The 22,321-nt window shown below is 35.4% G+C and overlaps 1 protein-coding gene across 6 annotated transcripts in view; it reads left to right on the top strand.

Moving 5' to 3' along the window:
• Positions 1 to 22,321, top strand: part of PCDH7 (protocadherin 7) — a 410,332-nt gene that overhangs the window by 158,737 nt on the left and 229,274 nt on the right. The window lies entirely within an intron of this gene.

Below are 22,321 nucleotides of genomic sequence, written 5' to 3'. Positions count from 1 at the left end.
GAGCTACACCAGCCAGGGCTGTTACTGATTTTTTAGGAAGAGAAATAGTGGGCAGAGAGAGAGAGAAAGAGAGGGGAGAAATAGCTTGTTGTTTCACTTCCTCATGCATTCATTGTTTGCTTTGTATGTGCCCTGACTGGGGTTTGAACCCACAACCTTAGCATATTGGATGGTGCTCTAACCAGCTGAGCTACCCGACAGCGCCAGATTAGCTCTCTTTGAACCAACACAGATCACACACTTTTCCTGGATCTGTTTTTCTTTTCTTTTCTTTTCTTTTTTTTTTTTTTTGAGCAAGGTACTTATGGATTGACAGGACATTTTTCCAACCTGGAATGATCACTGTGACCTGGTGGATGAGTAAGAACAGTCGACCAGGCCTAGGTCCTGTTACACAGTCTAGAGCTGTTGGAGGAACTACTAGAGCATCATCACTGATTCAGGGAGTAGGAGGGAATGGTTTTGCTCAGAAACTTCAGTTCTGATACCCAAAGAAGAATGGACACCAGACAACCAAAAGAACTACTGTCCCCACAGGCATCAAAACGAACATGTATTCACAGCAACCAGGGATCATTGAAGAATTTGTGTTAGGCCTTGTACAAATTTGGAAGCAAGTGTTCCCAGTTCTCCTTGTCTTCTACCATCATTTCTAGCTTTGTAACTGCAGTTAGGTCTCTTAACAGCTTTGGAGGGAGGTTTTTGCACAACTAAAGGAGCCTCTTCATTTAAGAAATTACTATGCCCAGGAAATTGAAAAGTGCTTTCAGTGAGTCACAGCATCTGCTGCTCTCATATGAAGTTAAAAATGGCCCAGATTTGAACCTTCATTTCTATGACTTGCAGGTTACATCTTCATATACTTCAGCAGTATTGATTAAAGGTAACTCATCAGAAAGTCTTTAATTAAACTGACGGAGTTGGGGTTTTGTGCATTTTCTTGTGTCTGCAGTTTTCCCCCTTTATTTACTTACTTTTATTTTAACAAGACAGATAAAAATGGGTCATTTATGTAATAATTAAAATGAAACTTTTAAAAAACACTAATAGCAGTTAAGGGGATAGAATGCAGAGGGTTACCCTTATAGGCCACCAAGTGGGGACTTAAGCCTTATTTTGGATGTATTAATTTGAGGGCAGATATGCTAAGAATGACTCTTTTCTACAGGTTTAGGGGATGTATAGATTTTTTTTGTACTGGTTGGCTAAATAAATAAAATATGCAGTTGGTGAATCTACCTTCTCTGAGCTTTGGTCATGTGGGAAGTAAATCTTCATCGCATACCTTACTCTTTGAAGAGCTGAAAGAAGATAAAAACAAAATAAAACTTTTCCTTATGGGAGTCACCGCCTTAGTAATAGCTACAAGTACCGGGTAGCAAACTCTTGCCAGAGGTTAGTAGGCAATGCTTCTTAGCTAGCACATCAAGTAGCTTTCTCTGTCTATTCAGACTACCCAATTTTTCAAGTATTTCATATTTTCCATTTTTATCATCTGTGACTCTTATTGTCCACAAAACCAGCCAGGTAATAGGGATATCCTGTGGTCTCCAGAAGTTATGATTTCTCTTTCACTGTGACACATCCTTTGCTTGTACCTCTCACTTTGCCATTCTTTTAGTCAACATTTGTCTCTTCCTATTAAACGCACACACTCACACACATATGCTCACATATTTCCCTGGGCTATTTCTCTAAATCACTGCACTGACTTTTGCCTAAATAGCTCAGAGTCCCACAGAGATTATTGGAGAGAAGGGGTTATTATCTTCACTGGTATGGAGAAAAACACCCAAGGAACATAAAATTTAATTGATGTTTCAACCCATTCAGCTTATTAGTGATGGTACAACCATCAAGCCAAATATGCCTCGCTCCACCTTGAATGTGAGACATGCAGAAAGCTACACGCTCTTCCATCTAAATGCATATGTGTGTCAGTGTGTGTCTGTACCTATTTTGATTCTTTCTCTTTTTCTTGAGATAGCTTCAGGATATGTGTAGGTCCAAGCAGTTGTTGGATGATTACCTCAGTAGTTTGGGTGCTAATAAATACTGGTTTGACTGTTTTACCAACATGGGGAGCCTGGCTGGTGTAGCTCAGTGGATTGAGCTCAGGCCTGTGAACTAAAGGGGGGCTGGTCCAATTCCCAGTCAGGGCACATGCCTGGGTTGCAGGACAGGTCCCCAGTAGGGAGCTTGTGAGAGGCAACCACACATTGATGTTGCTCTCCCTCTCTTTCTCCTTCCCTTCTCTCTGAAAATAAATAAGTAAACTCTTAAAAAATACGAGGGATGTAACATGGCATTGTGTGTTCCTAAATTTTTTGATTGCTCCAGACATTAGGAAATACAATTTCCATAGCAACTCAGTCGACTCATGAGTACACACATGTGACTGCAATACTTCACCAAATAGTACTTTCTGTCATTTCATGTGCTACACAGCAATATTTCCTTCTATCTCCTCTTTTCTTTTCTTTTATGGTTAAAAATTCCGGTCTCAATCTACTACAATGATTTTATGACTGTTTAAATTGATATAACCTACACTATGAAAAGCCCTGGTGTAGTGGGAAAACTGTAGCTATGGAGTCAGGGAGATACGGTTTCAGATCCTCCTGGTTTTGGCATTTACTGACTCCGATTTTGAATGATCAGCAAGACTCAGTAAAAATACTTCTCTGGTTGAAGTGAATGGTAGGTCAGGTGACTGCGGGATTAGCTGGTGTTTTTTAATCTTTCCTGACACACTGGCCCCTTTTACCATCTTCTCTTTCCTTTTATAACTTTTCATTCCTGTGGGAGGCAGGGAGAGAAATATTTTTCCCTGACTACCTTATTTTCTATTTATTCTGATTTTATACATCAATATCATGGCTCCCTTCCTTTAAAACAAGACCTAAATACCCAGCCCTGTGTTTTAGGCACATAATGACATAAATAATAGCTACCATGTTTGAGTACCTTATTACTTGCCAAACACTGCCCATGCTATTTTCATGACTCTCTACAGAATTAGTGCAAGAGAGATGCTATCAGTATTCACATTTTAAAGACAGAAGGGAGTATAGGGTACATTGCACAAGGTCGTGGAACCAGAACCCGGATGCCAGCAATCTGACTTTAGTCCACATGGCACAATGTGCTGCTTTTTCTTTGTTTCTGACTTACATGTGTAAGAGGTGCTTTTCCAGAGCAGTTAAAACAGACTCCGCAGTCACATTGCGAAGTGTGACTTCTAGTTCCGCCACCTGAGACAAGTTGCTGAAACTGAGTTTTCTTCATATAAAGTGATTTGTATTATGATATATATGGTGCTGCAAATTAAATTAGTTAATTGGTACAAAACAGCATATGGTACATAATAAGCAATAAAAAAGTGTTATTAGTTCCTCAGTCTTTTTCAAGAGAAGTTTTATCGTATTGGAGATGTGTATATGTATGTGGGGGCGTGATATGAGAGCTGCGAATTAGGTCAAAATCTTGTTGTTGGCAAATAAGGCAGGAGTATGCTAAGGTAGCTATGATTAAATAATAACCCCTTGTTGACAGTAAGAATATCAGACTTTGAAATAACCATTTATTTTCAACTCGATTCTTAAAGCTGGGGATGTTGTACAAATACAGCAGAAATCATCTCTGTGTATATGTCTGTCTTCCACGTTCTCAATTTATCATTATACCCTAGGAGCTCAAAACAATAGGGTATAGAGATTCTTTGTGCTGTCTCTGATGACGTGAACTATATTTCCTAGTGCTAAGTGCAATTTAAGGTTACAGTAATAAGTAGACATTTAATATCTAAAGTATAGTGTTTTGCCATAATATTTCATGAAATACATAAGAAGAGGCATTCACTCCATTTTTCAGAAATTTTTGTCTATAAAACATTAAACAAATACTATTACAGTTTGTCCTAAGATAATTTTGTTAATTTTATTTCCAGTACTTTAGGTATGATGTAAACTACAGAGGCATACAAAGCCAATGTTATGTGTAAAGGTTTGTATGACAAAAATATGTAGACAAATTAAGTTGCATTCAGTAAAATTGGTAAGCTTGTATTCATGTGAATTTGTAAGCTTGCATTCATGGAACATTTCTCTGATTTTTATAATAGAAGCAACAGTGAGCTTTCTCTTTTAAAGTGGATTAATGGACTCACCATAATTTTAAAATCCTAGCACTGAAAATAACACAAGCATTTTCTCTGGACTTATGAAACTCATACAGGATCTGAAAAGCCTATATATTTCCATAGAGGGCATGTTGATCTTGACCACAAGGATTCAATCAGCAGAATCCAGACAGAGATAATGTAGTAGCCAATCAATCAATCATCTCTGTTCCTCTTCAAAAAAAAAGTGGTGAGACAAAAATATAGAATACTATAGATTAAAAGAGAAGTAGCCATCCCTTTTCATGTTATCATGCATGGAACTTATTTAAATTCTATTTTAAAAACATAGAGTAAACCATTCCACGTTTGCAGTGATTTGATGTATGGACCCTGAATGGACATTGGATGGTATTAATGAATTAGTATTAATTATTTAAGAGTGATAATGCTGTTGTGGTTTGGTTAAGATAGTTCATATTTTATAGATATAAGTAGTAAAGTATGGATGGAATTAAATTTGTCTGGGATTTGCTTCCTAGTGTTTAGGAAGAAAAGAAGTGGACCAAAGAGTGGTTAGGGCAGTTGGCTTTGGATGACAGTTGTAGGGACTGGCCAATGTGTGCATGGGAACTGATTCTCTTTTGTTGAAATTACCCACAGTAAAAAAGCTTGAGAACAATTTCGATTAACTATAGTTCTGTCCATTAAATTGGCTTGAATTAATAACTTCAAAATTGGTGGTACTTTAATTAACACTTACAGGGTACTTTGACAGTAACTGAGTATTTGATAAAATAAGCTAAATATGGTTGTGATATATAAAAACAATAGACTGCACTGCTGGTTTCTTCAATAATAACTATAAACTATGGAAAATTGGTCTTAGTCCATAATACAAAAATTTTAGAATTCAAGAACTTTCATGGTGATCTTCAACAGCACAAGATTTGAAGATAAATAGATTTCATAATATTATAGTTCAAAAAAGTAGAATCATCTGCTTTGTGCTCAGAAGCTGAGACAAAAACAGACACTATCATTACTAAATGAAAAGTTTTAGATGGAAGATAAATACATGAATAAATCATCAGAAGACAATAAGAAAAGCGCGGCACACAGCGGTATATTGAACACAGAAGGACCATGGTCGATTCACCTTGGGTGTCCATGTAAACACCAAAGAAAATGTGCTTTGTTTTTGCTATGTTCTATGTGCAGCACTTGTTTGTGGTGATTCAAGCCATAAACTAAGAAGATATTGACAGAAAATGTTAAGAAATAAAAACTTTACAGTAAAATTTGACATTGGTGTTTGTAGGGTTTTTTTTAGAACATAGGAAATGAAAATCACTTTCAAAGAGTTATAATTTGTATGCCAAGTGTGTCTGATTTTCATTTAATGCAATTCATGCTCATTTAATTTGAAGGATTCGGAAGCTGAGGTGATAGAAAAATGTCCTACATACTTAATATACTTTCATTTTAGTTGTATGCTTAACATAAATACATTAGACTCGACTATGATTTATAGTGCACTTTGTTTTATGTGTCTGCTAAGAGATGGAATTGCATTAGATCTTATCATTTGTTATTTTTCTTGATCATTGTATAGTCAATATCAACTGCTGAAAATTAAATATTTTGAATACTTAAATCTAAATATATGATCAGCATTGTTCCTGTGTGTATCTGAGAATTTTTAGAAAGAGTTGAACTATTTTGATGCATGTTCATGATATTCAAGTCAACAGTTAATCTTAGTAGTTTCCAAGATCAGAGGGGGAAAAAAAAGTTAATAACCTGATAGATTTCTTGGAAAAAATAACAGGCATAAGATATTTATATGCCCTGACATCTTTTGAAAATACATGCTAGTTCTAAGGGTATATTTCAACCTTATTTTAATCTAGTCTAATAAATGATATAGTAATGCATTATAATATCCAAGTGAATTACACTAGGCATTTTTTAAAAACAATGATTGTATCAACCCAGTTAAATGGAGGCCTCTTTGTTATTAGTCATACCAAATGAAGCTGCGTGGACAGAGAGTTTCTGAAGGTTAAGCACAGGCTCACAGTAGGTGCTTCATAAATGCATGTTGGAAAATAAAAGCTCTCAGTGTGGTCATACGAAATTATAGTTTGTATTCTTCTGCCCACATTTTTAAAATCACCTTCTCAGGCTCTGTTTAAATGAATGAGAGTCCTGTAATCACCAACTGTCACTTTGAATCATCTGTTAATCCCTCTCTAGTCATTAAAATAGTTAATGGGTTTCTAAGTGACTTTAATCTCATGATACAGTAAACAATTATATCTATCTTAACAGGCACAGGGTAATACATTGATTACATTTAGAGCTACATTAGCTGTGTTGAGACACTTAGGGAGTTGGAATAGTCTCATTACTAAATGGACTGCAAGTGTTGCTTTTCTGTGGAAGGACGAAGATTCTGTGCTGTAATTTCAGGGCTTCATTTTTTAACATACATTGTGGCCTGGAAATATTATGCCTGATTTTGACCAGCGAGCCATTTACTGTGCGTAAATATGTAGAATAATTTATATAATTAGGACACCATGTTAGATATGGATTCAGGGAATGATTGGCTAAAATCTTGGTTTCCTTAAAGAGTCCTTCTTCCTCTAACAAAACGATGATCACTCACTGCAAGTGAACTTACTGTTGTGTGTGATCCAAAGCTACTGTTGTTTAACTATAAAGTAAATAATGCAGCAGCAGCAGCAGCAGCAACATGCTTTGTTAAGGGAAGGGGGAAAGATGATGGAAGGTCACCTACTGATTAGTATAAAACTCGTAATTACATGTAACAAACACCTGGTTGATTGTGTGTTTCCCCTCCCAGTTTTCAGTTAGCTATTTTTTGTTCTACGAAGGGTTAAAAACTCTTTATAGTTTTCAGTTTATAAATTACTCTGGACAATCCTGGAATGGTATTGTCTTTTTGTACTTATGTGACTTGTAAGACTTTTGGCTGATTTGGTCATGAGAAAATTTACATGAACTGACATACATTTCACATAGAATAGACAGAAAAAAGAGAGTGTTCTATCAATAAAGGGTGAATGATAAATAACTTAATGGCTTTTTATATGGTTTTTACCCTAAACATCTTGTATGATAGGAAAGAAAATTTAGATGTTTTACCCTAAACATCTTATAAGCTATGAAAGAAGGAAAGTAAATAACTTTAATGGCCTTTTATGCCCTAAACATCTTATAAGATATAAAAGAAAAATCAATATATATTGATTGTAAAATAGACTCTGAAAAGACAGGTTCTCTAAACTGTATATCCATTTATTACCAAATTAATCGAGAAGATATTAAAACTTATTGTTATTTCACAATGTGTTGGAAACTGAATCACAGAGAAAAACAGTCATTCTAGGCAATTCTAAAGTGGAGCTTTTATTATATAGTAAATTGTGCTGTATGGATGTGTGAAAATCAAATATATTAAGTACACTCAGTGCCTTTTTAAATAAACTTAAATAGTGAATCATTGGTAAGTGAAGGCTCTTTTTTTTGGTGTGATGAATAATCAAATCCTAAAATGCTATTAATAAAAATTTTATATTTATATAATTCATGTAGGAAGTGAAATAACAAAGTATTAATATATATGATATGCATGCATATCATACCTATTTTTACTTTGTATGTGTGTGTGAATATGTGTCTGTGTGTGTGTGTGTATATATATATATATATATATATATATATATATCCCCCCAAGTGGAGGAAATTTATCTGATGAGCCCTTTCATGGATTAAGGCACTGAACAATTGCCATTTAAGTACTTGTGCTGACCCCTCCCACCAATGTATCTCTTCTTGTTTACCTTGGTCCCTCCCTTTGCTAAAATTTAAAGGCTACATTTCTTCCAAATACTAATCATTCTGAGACATATGGTAACTGTCTCCTCATTGAGACTAACATGTTGAAGTGTGATTACCATTGTTTAAAAAGTTATGCAAGTATTATAATTTTTCTGAATAAATTCTGTTTTTCATAAGAAATTACTTTGTTACACTTTATATGTTCTGTGTCACATACTATATAATCTTAAAATTGGAAGCTTCAACCAGATTGTTTTCTGTGACAAAAGAAGCAGACAATACTTTTGGCTAAACATTAAAATAATAGACTATTTTTAGTTATTTTAAACTTTCCAAGCTACCATTATCTTTGTTTTTCTAAGTCTATGGTATTTTCATAAGTAGATTGTTTTTTACTTTCCAAAAAATATCCAACCTAAATTAAATGTGCTTGAATTGGCATTCCTCTCTCCTGAAGATACCTGTATCTATACTTATATCATCTACATCTATATTGATATTTCTATCTGAAATTCCTCTTGAATTACTATTAAATTTTGAAGTGTCAAAATACCAGTATCCAGTAGATTGCAGTGGAAATAGCAATGTCTGCCTTCCTATTTCTTCACTCACTCACAGCTATTTTCAGTTTTGGATTTAAAGTCAGAGGTTTAGCACATATTCAGGTTTGCTGATGTGTGAGCTGCCAGCCCTGCATAAATGTAACTCGCAATCCATGTGACCTGGAAGGTTCATGTCCTGGTGGCAAGGCTCATTTATTTGAATAAGAGTACTTGGCAAAGAAACCTGTTACCATGTTTTTAGAAACTATAGTTTAGTTTGCGGATAAAACCAGAGGCGAATCTCATTTGCAACAAAACATACTGTTTGTTTCATTAATTGTTCTTTAATAAATGATTTTTCATTTGGGAACCAAAATGCCTTCCCTATGAAAAATGGACTTAGCTGCCTACACATGCTTGAGCGTATTACCACAGCTGAATGTGCTTGACTTAGTGGCTGGGAGAGGAGCAGTAAGTCTTAGGTCATTGTCACTAAGGATGTGTGTGTTAAATATGTAGAGGATGGGTACTGACACCTAAACCTGGTCATGCTTCTGGAAGTGACAATGCAGAGTACCAGGCAGATACCTATATGCCCCCTGGGAGAACTGGACGTAGAATCTTTTAAAATTGATAATAAATTATTAATTGCCTGGGTTATTTTCTTTTGTCCTTAAGAAATTATCCCTGTCAGATTGTGAAACTCACATTCTAAGAGTCATCTTCGCCCTGGCTGGTGTAGCTCAGTGGATTAAGCATGGGTCTGTGAAGCAAAGGGTCACCGGTTTGATTCCCAATCAGGGCACATGCCTGGGTTGCAGGCCAGGTCTCCAGTAGGGGACACATGAAAGGCAACCACACATTGATGTTTCTCTCCCATTCTTTCTCCTTCCTGTTCCCTCTCTCTAAAAATGAATAAATAAAGTAGTTTTTTTTAAAAAAAAAGAGTCATCTTCTGTGGAAGTGTGAGACCTTGGGTGCTTAAGGTCTGCTTTGCAGCAGGTTAGGAAGCAGGCTTCGAATTGCCCTGGAACCAGACAGCAGCACCCTTGAGTGAACAACCACCCCAGAGAGCACCTCTGCTAGATTAAAGCCCCATCAGCTGAGCAGTTGTTAGGAGAAAACATGTTCAATGTCTGTAACAAAGAGTGCACTAGTGAATGGCATATATAGGTCTCTCTGGAGGGCTAGCTTCCCAGAGAAGCCCAGTGGGTTAGAGCGTGGTATTCACGAGGCCAAGGTCATGGTCTAGAGATGAGCTGCATTTGGAAAAAGAGGAATCTATGCTTTGTTTGAAGTTATAACCTCATTGTTTAGTCAATATACGTGATCTTGCTCATGTAAACACTCATCCTGTGCAATATTTGATAAAACCTCAAGTGTTTTAATATGGTCAACACAACTATTACTAAATGAAAAAAGCAATTCCGAGAGTGAATGATCCAGACCCTGGCTATGCATTTTGGATCTGCCCTTTCCGTTTGCCAGAAAGCTATTCAACTCCTCTGAATTTCAGGTTTATTCTGTAATAAAATGGAGGTAATAATTTATATGCTATATCATCCTTGTTATAAATTACTGAAGCAATGTATGTAAAACTTTACATAATTTCAGATCAGTATTATCTTTTTAAATTTAAAGTGTTATTTCTCCATATGAACACAATTTCATCAAAAATGATGAGTAGCAACTTTGTGCAACACAGTGGTAGGTATTGAATTTTCCCGTCCATTCCAGAAGATATGCTGTACATAATCAGGTGTATGTTTAAGCACTTTGCCAATCTTTTTGTGCTTAGATATATAATGTTCAGATAGTGATCTCAGCTGTGTAGAGCAATAGAAATATGTCTGATGGCAAACAACTGGAAAATGCTAGAGGTATTTTAAAAATAAGCTTAACTGGGATCTTCTAAATAGTTAGACTCTAGGACCACGTGCTGTATTTATAATGTGGGGTAGAGTATAACCGCATTTTCCAAAAGAGTCCGTCTCTCTATTCTCCCCACTACTCTCCCATCATAAATGCTGTTTTTTTCTATTTATTTCACTCGTAGACAGAGGCAGAGCAACACTTGCTTCTTCACATAATCAGTGGTAAAAGTTTGAGAAAATCATTTCTTACTCTGCTACCTTGCAGACCATCCCACGGTGTGGAAGATAAGCACCCTACCCCAACCCAACCCCCCAAAGATATAAGGACAGTGATGTCAGCTGTCCCAAGGATTAGTTAGCTCTTTTCTGTCCCAGTACTTGGGACAGTTTCCTTCTTAGATGTCACCTTTCTCGGACCGAATTTATGTGACAAATTAATATGACAACAAACCCATTCAAAATGAAGCTGAGAACTTGGAGAGATGTGTCCAATGAAACATATCAATGATTCATGATTCACCCTTGTAGAACCCTGGTTCAATATCAAGGGTATTCGAAAGGTTCCATTGAATCTTATAAACAAGAATGATTTTCACTACATAAGGGATAATAAGTTGCAGGAGCTATTGTTTCCTCCTGAACGCCGTGACATAATTATACATTTTCTAATGGTATTTTCCCCGCTTTCACTACCTCATAAACAGCTTCTGGCAAAATTCAGTTATATTTGCATTTTGGACTATAAATTTGGTGTGTCTAAAAAGCATTTAATTTACAATTTAGTTATATGTATTTGTGCAGACATCAAATTCTTGCTGTAAAATTGGAAACTAGACAAAAAATAAAATGTTACTTGTTGACATTTTATTTATTCCAATGCAGCTTAATTGCTTTTGTGGATTGAAACTGCTATTCCAATGCTGAGCTGACTCTCAATATTTTGTTCCTGTAGATTTTTTCTCCCTCTTGGGTTCTAACCCACTATACTGGTAAAAATAACATATCTATGTTTTTTATAAATGTTACCAACTATTTTGTGCTTTAATATATAATACATACCTGATCACTGGAGAAAAGTGGTTATTTTTTCTTTTTTCATCTTGCAGATGATGAGTGATTTAGACAGTAATTTAGTGAATTCGATACAGTAAAACAACACGAATTCGGACTAATTGTGTGGAAAATTTTAATGAAGTGAAAAATTTAATAAAGATGTTTTAAGTAAAGTTTTATTTCTTCCAAATATTTACTACAATTTGTAATAGATCTAACTCTCATTACACCAACATCATATACTACTTTTAAAAAGCAAAATCACGTGAATTATTTGCAGTTGACGTTTATCTCTACACTTAGTTGGACATCAGCATACTTTGAAGGGGGAGCCAAGCATTTTCTACATCTCTCCTGCCCTCAGTCACACCTTATTTTCACCACTAAATTGCCTGACAAACTTCTTTTTTAAGAGACAACACAAATATTTAAAAGGCATAATGATAGGAGATTTAAAAATTATTTTCTCATCTGTTGCTTTATTCCTGCAATGGTATTTTTAAGTGCTGAAGTCCACCGAATCATGACAGGTGGTTCAATGACAAACATTTCTATGTCTATGCTGAAGTGTTTGTGGAATATTTTAAGGTTATTTTAAAAGAATTCGTGTATAAAATATTTCTACATAGTGATCTCCTTCAATTATTAGTTACTGATTCATATCCTCAACCAAGGACATGCTTATTGATTTTTGAGAAAGAGGGGGGAAGAAATGGATGGAGTGGAGAGAAATATTGATGTGAGAGAGACATTGATCAGTTGCCTGGGGACTGAATCCACAACCTAGTGCTGTGCCCTGACCGGAACTGAACCTGCAGCATGATTCTCTAACCAACTGAGCCGCACCATCTAGGGCCATATAGATATTTTAATAAGATGATTCAAAGGTATTTGGGTATTTGTTGGATATATTTGTATTGATTAAGACTTAAGGCAGAGATAGACTTGTATAATTCCTACATTGCTTATGTGAGGAGTGATGTGAGTTAGTCATTTTGTTCTTGATCATGGAGCATGCGTATAATCAGTCAAGCTAAACTAATTAAAACACATAGTTGTTTATCCTCTGAAATAAATCATGTCAGTATTATACACAAATAAAATGAGTTGTACTTACTTTTCTGTAGCGATACCATGGGAAAGATAATAAAATTGCTTCTGGTTTTATATGAGAATTTTTTATAAGTTTTAGCCAATTAGTCTAACCGGGAAATATCTCTACAGCTTAGTGTAATCAGCTGTTAGCCCTGTAATGGTCTTCTTTACAGATACATCTCCCGAGTACATTCAAAGTGTGTTTCTTTTGCCCCAAAGGTACATTTGTAGTTGAACTCTAATAAGGAAATTGAGAAGTTAAGTTTTCCAATTTGCTGTAAGATAAATATACAGTAAAAGTTAGTTTATTTAAATTGGTTTAACATGCTTCTATTTTTTAACCATAAAAGTGACCTCAGGGAGAAAACTCTCCATGAAATAAATCATACATTGCATTCGAGAGAGTTTTTGTCTTGTGTGTGTGTTTTTTTTTTTAAATTGGTTCTTGTTGAGTTGAATTCAGATCCGTGTAAACTTGAAGGAATTGAAAAGTGAAATCTAATGTTTTTAAAATTTATTCCTGGCCCGTAAGGCCTCAGTTTATTCATCTGTTAAATACAGTGCCACGCATGGGATTGAGTCAGGTGTAAGGTTCTGGCTTATAGCAGAAGAGAAGCATACAGGGGCAAGAAGGTGAAGATGTCAGGGAAGTGCGATCCGCTATAGCTGAAGGCAGTTTTTAACTTTCTAGGACTTAGTATTTTGAGAGATCTGAGTCACCTAGGTTGCTTGTAAAATATATATTCCTGACTCCAATTCTAAAACTACTAAAAGCATATTTGGAGTTAGAGGTGGGGCTGAAATCTCTATTTTTAACAAATTCCACCTTTTATCGTGATGCAATAAAGACCCAGTATTGGGTCATAAAATTAATTTAGCAGATCTTAACCAGCATGTTTAAATTAAAGAGGAGAGTGGAACAGGAGAGAATAAGGTGTGTGTACGTGTGTGTGTGTGTGTGTGTATCCCAAAGTGCACTATGTTAATGAAGTAAAGAAAAATATTTTAAATATATACATTTTATTTTTTATTTTAGAAATAAGATGGATATATATCAATATATCTATATATCTATATATCTATAGATCTATATCTAGATATCTAGATCTATGGATATATACAGAGAGAGATCGATTTGATCTATAGATATATACAGAGAGAGACTGATTTGCTTGTCCCACTTATTTATCCATTCGTTGGTTGATATTTGCATGTATCTTGACTAGGGATTGAACCTGCAACCTTGATTCGTTAGGAAAACACTCTAGCCACAATGGAGCTACCTAGCCAGGGCAGCAAAATATTGTTTTACAAAGCTTCCTGTGTTTTACGAAGCACCAGAATTTGCCTCTACTGGTGACTCCGTCCTTTGAAATCTGTCTCCTTAATTTCCCCAGAATCTTTCTAAGTTAGAATTCACTCAACCACGACTCTAGTGTTCTGTCATCTTAACCCAACTCTTAACTACATACATCTGTTTGTGTGTGAGGGTGGATGGAGCCATGAATGACTGCAATTTTCGGAACTGATTCTCACCATAACTAAATTTCCTGATGGTGGGTGGGCCTGGCTGCCACTGTATGGCCAGCTATAAGGAACATCTCATTATCAGCCACAATAGTGTCAATGTTAATAACAAATGTAATAATAATAAAACAAATATTGTGCTCAGTGTTTTACATGATTTATATCAGTGATTCCGAATTTTGGTATGCATCACCCTTAGCTGTTTGTTTGCTTTCTCTTTTTCCTAAACAAGCAGATTCTCTGAATGAGGGTCAGGGAGCTTTTGAATGTTTAAAAATGTCTCAGGTGACTCCCATGCACACAAATATTAGGACTCACTGGATCTTCCAACTTAAATCTCTTAGCTGGACTTTGATGTAAGTACTCTATTTTCCCCTTGCATTAGCGATTAGGAAACTGAGACTTAGAGGAATTACGTGCCCTGTCTTAAATCATAGAGATCATGAATGGCAAAGCTCCTGTGAGCAAAATGGGGGTCCAAGGAATAGTTTAGAAGACAAGTGAAATGAGAAAGGTTAGGTAGCAACTGCAAGTCCAGTGGTGTTTCTAGTTGAAGTGAAAATAGTTCAAGTATTGATCATTTAGAGAGTTCGATCTTTGTTCTCAAAATTTTCTCAATCCTTCAATATTCAATTCTCAAAATTGACACCATTCCTGAAAGATTTCCTTGAGGCATCAAGTATTTTAATTCAGTAAAGATGCTGTATTATCTGAGGGGAGTAACACACCATCCAGAAGGCAACAAATAGATACTCTGGTTATCATAACCACAGGCGTTCATGAATCAGTGTACACCGAAGTCACAGGACAGCCAAAGGGCCATTTGTCCTAGAGAACTGATGCAGCGTGTTAGTGGAATTACTCGAGATATTTGAGAGAAAAATAAAATGAAAGAAATATGGTATAAGAAATGCTAACAGGGAGACAAGGGGGCAGAGGTATGGTTTTAGAAATGCTTAATAATGTTACCATCACATCTTAGATTTCCTACTGTCAAAGGAAGAACTAGTACATGATTTCACGGAAATAAAGTCAGGAATAGCAATACCCATTTGAACCCTGATGATGAAATAGAGCTACCATCAGTCAAACACTGTTAATTGTCAATTAAGGAGCAACAAAAAACCACTCAAGTCATTTTTTTCAGAGTAGGTAAAATGAATAAAGAACATTCATTTTAAGTTTCTCTGTAATTGCTTTCAAAATGTAGGCTATCTGCTTCCATGAGGATTTGAGATGCTGTATGATAAAATACATTTATATAATGAGATTATTAAAATAAAAAACGGTACATCAAAAACCACACAGAGAGAAGAACGAGTAAATTTATCTCCTCCACTTAAGTTTGTAAGTATATGGTGTTGAGCACTGAGTTTTCTGCCAGCCTGGCAGATTGAAATTAGGAAGATTTCTCATTTATTTTAGGATCAGAGTACATTTTCAACCCTGCTGACACAGTTACTGAGCCCTATCTCAAAATAATTTTGGGATGTTGTCCAAGAATCAATATTCTTTAAGTTTCCCAGGTAATTCAGATATGCAGCCAGAGTTGAGAACATTTGAACTGCATAAAACAAATCCAGAAGGTTTTTTAGACTTGAAGAAAATGACTTAAGCACTCATGGTCGAAGGTGAACTACATATCTTTTCCTTTACAATTGGCTTAAATGCAACAACAAATTACAGATAATGTCTAGTGGAGTTTAAATCTAAATGTATAGTTTTTCAGCTGATGGGAACTCTGAAAATTCTTTATCAGAAATGGCTAAAATAATTGACTTGATTTACCTGAAGACTTGTTCTCCCATCCTTTACTTTTAAATAAGATAGTTTGTGTTAGAATATATTTAGTTAGAGCACCACTCTTGTCAATATATGTGGATGTCTTATTGTCTGTTTATCAACTACTCTGGGTTCAATTAAAGTGAAGCTGTTGCCTAGTAAGAACCGAACTGTGAATCACTAAGCAACTGTGTGACTGTGGGCAAGTTTCTTCCATGGGCATTGGTTTCTTCATTTACCTTGTAGCACTGCTGAGACAATTAAATAAGCTTACAATGGACACATGGTAAGCAGTCAATGAACATTAGGGAATATCACTATGCATTTTAAGTACAGACACTATCAACTATATCATTAAGGAGGTTTTGCCTTCCTTCAGTGTGTTCTGGGAAATGCCTGCTACCAATTACTGATCATTCCCTAGAAAGGGTTCTATTGCTATTGATCAGTTGTGGCAGTGTGAAAGTCCTTTGCTCAGCCACGTATTTCCGCTTTACTTCAGGGTTCTCTGTCAAACTGACGAAGATAATAGGTAGCCTCTCTAGTTAATTCAAAACCTGCGAATATAAGCACTTATTATTCAAAAATTGAAGTTAAGCATGAAAAAAACAACAACATGCCAACACAATTGTGTTTCCACCAGAATACAAGATTTAACTTAATTACATGGTTTATTGTTAATGTTATTTCTTAGTATGTATAATGCATTTAATAAGATATAAGGGGCAGAAGCACTGGTGAATGAAACATTTTAATAGGCTATGATGAGTTTCAGAAACGATTGGTACCCAAAGTGTTATGATTTTAGTGCTTCTAAAATGAAAATTAAAGATCCCCATTAAATTATATGTAGGAATGGCATTATGTATAAACTTATATGGGGGGGAAAAGACCAGAGGCTTGTGAACATCATAAGGTGAAAACCAAAGAATAAAGGAATGAAATATATTATTTTAGATATGGCTCCCCAAGTATCTTCTGAATATGAAATGTAAGCAGTCTTAGAAAGCCAAATAGTGGTGGTGGTAATAAAACATGATTGTCCTATGATGTTATTGTCTCAAGGATTTACTTGTTCTTCTCTCATATTTCAAATTGTTCCTTTTCTATAAGACTAAGAATTCAACCTTTTTTCTCAAGAAAGCACTAAATGAATCAAGTTGTTTTTGTGGCATTTAATATTTGAATAATATTTGGGAAATATTGGATAATTTAAGTTACATTTTCCAATTAGGGCTACACATTAAACTCCAGTCCGTGTTTCTGGCTACCTGCCCTAACTTATAAAAACTGTTTTTGAGTCCTCATGCCACCAGGGTCAAGTTGTGACTACTCTCATTTCCTTAAGGAACCATCACACGCTGGCTTGCTTGCGTATTGTTTGCTGAATGTATTCCTCGTCATTACTCGAAAAAGCTCTAGTATTTATACAAAAAATGTATCCACCTAAAAGTTTTTAAAAAATATTCTAGTATAAAACCAAGTGGAAATAAGAGAGAAGGTAGTAGAGAATAGACAATATTTCCAAATATAATAACTTCAGTTCAGTATCAATTAGAATTTATTATCTTTCCAGTGTAGATTAGGATATTCTTGAAAATCAAGACACTCATTATCAGCTTTTTTTATGCTACTGTGATGGAAATTTATTTCTTCCAGGTTCATGATTTTTTAAAATGCCTATATTAGCTCCTGAAACCTTTGGCCTATAGACACAATTTTGGTCTCAGTTCACTACTATCATTTATAGAACACTCTATAATATAACATCTGTTACATTTATAACAGCAAATTGAATCTTCATCGCATCTTTTAAAGGGTAAAGATTATCATTCATACTAACAAAAGATGACTTGTGGCTCTGAAGAATTAACTCAGTGGCTCAAGTTTATTCAACTTATATGTAATTCATGTTAAAAAAAGAAATTCTGGGTTTCTGAAAATATAATATGAGTTGTCTGATAAGAAAGGACTGAAGTACAAATTTGAAGTGGTTTTCTTCACAGGGATATGTGGGCAGAGAAGTAGTCCACTTCATTTTTTTCTTCTTTTGTTTGTCATTTGTGTTTTAAATATATATATGTATTTAAAGAATAATATGGAATTAAGGTTATAAAAATTATTTCAATACCATTACACTTACTAAACACTTTCCACATAAAATAAGCAATACCGTATGTGAGTGGTTTGTAGAATAAATATAGTCATTAGAATTACATGCTAGTTCTCAATGCCCAACAGTGGGGTGTTCCAGAGATAAAATACCAATTTACCTTTGAATGATGAGTCTAATCTCCTATAAATAAAGCCTAAACCCAAATGCCCTATTTCTCTTCTTTCCACACCATGCCTCAGGCTCCATGCCTACTGTAGATGTTTCCTGTTGCTGCTGTAATACATTACTGAGAATTTATGACTTAAAACTATGCTAAGTTGTTGTCTGTAGTTTTTAAAGCGAGATTCAAAATGGGTTTCTCAGGGCTAATATCAAGCGGTTGGCGAGGCAACATTTATTTGGGACACCTTGGAGCAGCAATTGTCAACCAGTGTGCTGTGAGACTTTTTAAGACATACAATACCTGCCTATTTAGCCAGGAACACTGACCTCTTCTGCTCTTAGACTGTCAAGTGAAAAATGATGACAACACAACAATAGCCATGTGGTGTGAATGCCCTGTCTTGGACCATCAATATACAGGTCGTATAATAAGAGTTGCATCTTACTGGTCATGTTGCATAATAGCATTGCATCCGAATGGCTAATTTTTGATACCAGAAATCCTTACATACAAGTATAGGCACCTGATTTTTTAAAAAGTCACTCTGGAGTAAAAGGATAGGTGATTACTACTGTTATTAATTTTTTTTGTAAAGCAATAAAAATTATACTGATTTTTGGTCAGAAAATTATATTGTTTGGTGTGCTACAGAGTTTTAGTAATTAGTTGATGTGTGGTCTGAAATGAACAAGGTTGGAAATTACTGCTTTAGAGGAATATTTGCTCCCTACCCTGCCTTTAGTACTTTCTAGAGGCTACTGCACTCTCTAGCATGTGATCTCTTCTCTCTTCAGAGCTAGTGAAGGTGAGTACAGTTCTAACCTTGTATCACTTCAACCTCATTCTTTGCCTTCCCTTTCTACTTTTAAGAACCTTGTAATCGCATTGGGCCCACCCAGATAATTTATCAATAGTATAAGTTCAACTGATCAGCAAGTTCTGTCAGTGATCTTAAACACCTCTTTGCATGTGAGGTCACCTGGGCATGGCTTCTAGAAATTAGGATGTGGACATCACTGGGGTCCATTTTCTGCCTGATTTTCACTTTCACCGATTTGTTTCCAAGTCATCTGACTTGACCAAAGGAATGAAAATTAGCATATACAGAGCAGTGAATACATTTCCCCCTGTGGACACTGGTCGTTTTTTTTTTAACCCAGTGCAGACCAGTAAGACAGAGCAAGTGAGCCAGAAGAGGATAGCAGGGCAGATGGGTCACCTGGAGAGCAGAAGATTCTGGCTCAAGAGTTAGGTTTCAATTTAGTTTCATGATAAAGACTTAAGTAATACTTCAGAGCCTTACTCCATCTGTGTGTCCTGGTTCCTGTCAGACATTTAAATCCAACCAGACCAGAGAAAGCCACTTAAGGATAGAAACCTCCATTCCACAGAATATGAAAACTCAAAACTTTTAAATGTGTATAGTTGCCTAAACAGATTTCAACAGTACAGCTCGGATGAAATGTCTAAAAAGGAAAAGAAAAAAATCTGGAGTGTCTTTTGAGTGGGTCCTAAAATGCACATTTCATTTTCATTCATTTCGGTGTAGAAGAATTAATTCAGGTGCTTACAAGACAGGATCCTATCCATGCTTCTAAGCTTCTGTGCATTTTAGGAGGTAGCTTTTTAGAGGTTATTTTTGTCCTTGCTTTTGTTGTTGTTTATTTTTTCACTTTTTCATGTTTTAGCAGTTGGAAGGCTGGGCAGTCCTGTGGGAGTTCTGCTTGGTATTCAGCACTGCTCCCTTGAATTGCCACAGACTAAGTCAGCTGTGTGTTTAAGACATAGGTTTATCAACATCGTTCAGCTGCTTCTAGAACTCAGTGTATGGGAGGAGTCATGCAGAGCACCTGAGAGCGACATGTGAAATGAGCTTTTGATGATTATCACAATAGCAAAAAGGGGGGGAAAACCCTTTCTTGTATTCCGTGAGTGCTTTTGTATGATTACTCTACACTTGCCCAAAAGAGCTTAATGCTTGAATTTACAGCATGTAGATTTTTTGGCACAGTAGTGAGCACACAACAAGTGCTTGGTAAGTCTTTGTTGGGTTGAATGTCATTGCCAAGAGAGTCTTTTTCTTATTAGTTGCCTATCAATATTCTCTTTTCCTAACCAGGACTCCCTCTGCCTTCCTGTTCCTCTGTGCACGCAACACAGAAACTTACAAGGGAGTATGCAGTGTCTAAAATATAGCGAGGTGAAGTCCAATCATGACCCAGCATGCTTTCACCTTTGTATTTCATACCAACCTTGCTGACCTCTGCTGTTTGGGTCATGCATTTGAGACATGATTAAGGACTCACAGCCCCTGGTACACAGTGGGAAGTCAATAAACAGTTTTATGTGGTCAAGTCAAAACAGGAACCCCGGAGGAGATGGTTTCACAGGGAGGAGAAATTTAGATGAGCCTATTCCATAGAGCTGTCATTGGAGAATATCTTTACTTTTTAACAGAGATGTAAGCGCAAGGGTACCACACCTTGTAAGTCCAAAGCTACCATTGTGGTAGCTTTTTATTACAGTAATAGCCTAAAATATTTGATTGTCATGCATATGTTCATTCATGATATTTGTTTTATAAGTAAATACATTCCAAGATGCATTAATTTTTACAATGCCATGTAATGTACTAAGGAATTTCTTAATAGGTGAGCAAAGTCAATTTTAAAAGTATTGGCTTCAACTATTTATTCCCCAATCCAACACATCAGTCACTTTCGTTTCAGAAAGTTAAAGAAGTGAAAAAGATATTAAATACCATCACCTACAACTCCTTCATTATAAAGTTGAGGGTGAAAAAGCTGAAAGATTAATCTTTTCCCTGGATCTCATACTTAATATCAAAGACGTACTCAAATCCAAGTTTCCTGATTTCCCTAATTTCCAAAAAGGACGAGAAATATCAAAACATATCAATAAGTGACAATTGAATAGAAACTATTTTCAAGGTACTTCCACTGAAATTGGACTATACTGGAGAAATATTGTTTGTGAGGACTTTATATTCTTATTGAAAAGTCCACATACTTTAAAATAGTAATACAATAGAAAAGTTATATTTTTATATTTGATTTTTATGTTACAAGGTTGAAAAAAATTTCAGAGTGAAAAAATTATGTGAAGTTCAAATTTTTGTTTCCATAAATAAAGTTTTATTGGAACATGGCCATGCTTTCTTTAATTTTTGTATCATCAATGGCTGTTTTTGTACCAAAATAGCCAAGTTGAGTGGTTGTGGCAGACAGCTCAAACCTACAATATTTACTTTTGGGCCCATAACAGAAAAAAGTTTGGTTATCCTGAACCAAGTTTAATAGAAGTTAGCAAGAAGAGCAAACAAAAGATCAAGTGATTGTGTCCAACAATATAGAGGGCCCACAATGTTTTAAAGCAAATAATCTACTTTTAAAATATGTTTGCATACATTCCTAAGAATTTAAAGCTTTGGCTATTATTTTTTCTGATATTTTTCATTACAGTAAAAATATATGAAACCCATTTGTATTTATATTCTGTAGTAGTTCTTGCTGTAGTTGAAATATTGAAATTTATTACTTTTCTCATTTATAATATTGTAATATTAATATGACCCATGTAGGGACAGCATAAGGAGAACCGAGAGCATAAGTAAAAAGAATAGCTCTTTCCAGGGATATAAGAGTTAATAATTTTATACTGTTATCATTGTGCTTTTGCAGTATTAAACAGTTTATCACTCCTGGATGATAAATATATTGTCCGATAAGAACGCTAACATATCACCTGCATTCTTAGTTTCCGAAGTACAACTGTGAACAAATATGTCAAAATACAATTACATGCATGTCAAAGGAAATACAGTTATGCAACTACTCCTTCCACAAATTAGTGTTTTAATTAATTCAAATGTCTCAGCAGGCTTCTTTTTAATGTTCTTTCATGTGATGTTGACTTAAAAGAAAGAAATGCAGTTTGAAGTAAAGAAGAATCTTGAGATTTCAACAAAGAAAGACGCCCTTAAAAAGTTAAAAGACCCGATTAAAGTTTATTTGAAGGTTCTGCCAGACTAATTCCAACTAATGTGCTCTGGAATCCTGGATATGTTTGTACGGTAACCGCTAACACCAGTTGAAAATGTTTGCAGAGCAATCAAGTACCAGTACATCTGCAAGGCAAGATCTCACAGTCTCAGCTTCT

Source organism: Artibeus jamaicensis, unplaced genomic scaffold (genome assembly GCF_021234435.1).
Source record: "Artibeus jamaicensis isolate MK-2021 breed Jamaican fruit bat unplaced genomic scaffold, CSHL_Jam_final contig_76, whole genome shotgun sequence".
Lineage (NCBI taxonomy): Eukaryota > Metazoa > Chordata > Mammalia > Chiroptera > Phyllostomidae > Artibeus > Artibeus jamaicensis.
The sequence above is the reverse complement of the archived record's forward strand: the minus strand, read 5'-3'. Positions and strand labels throughout refer to the sequence as shown.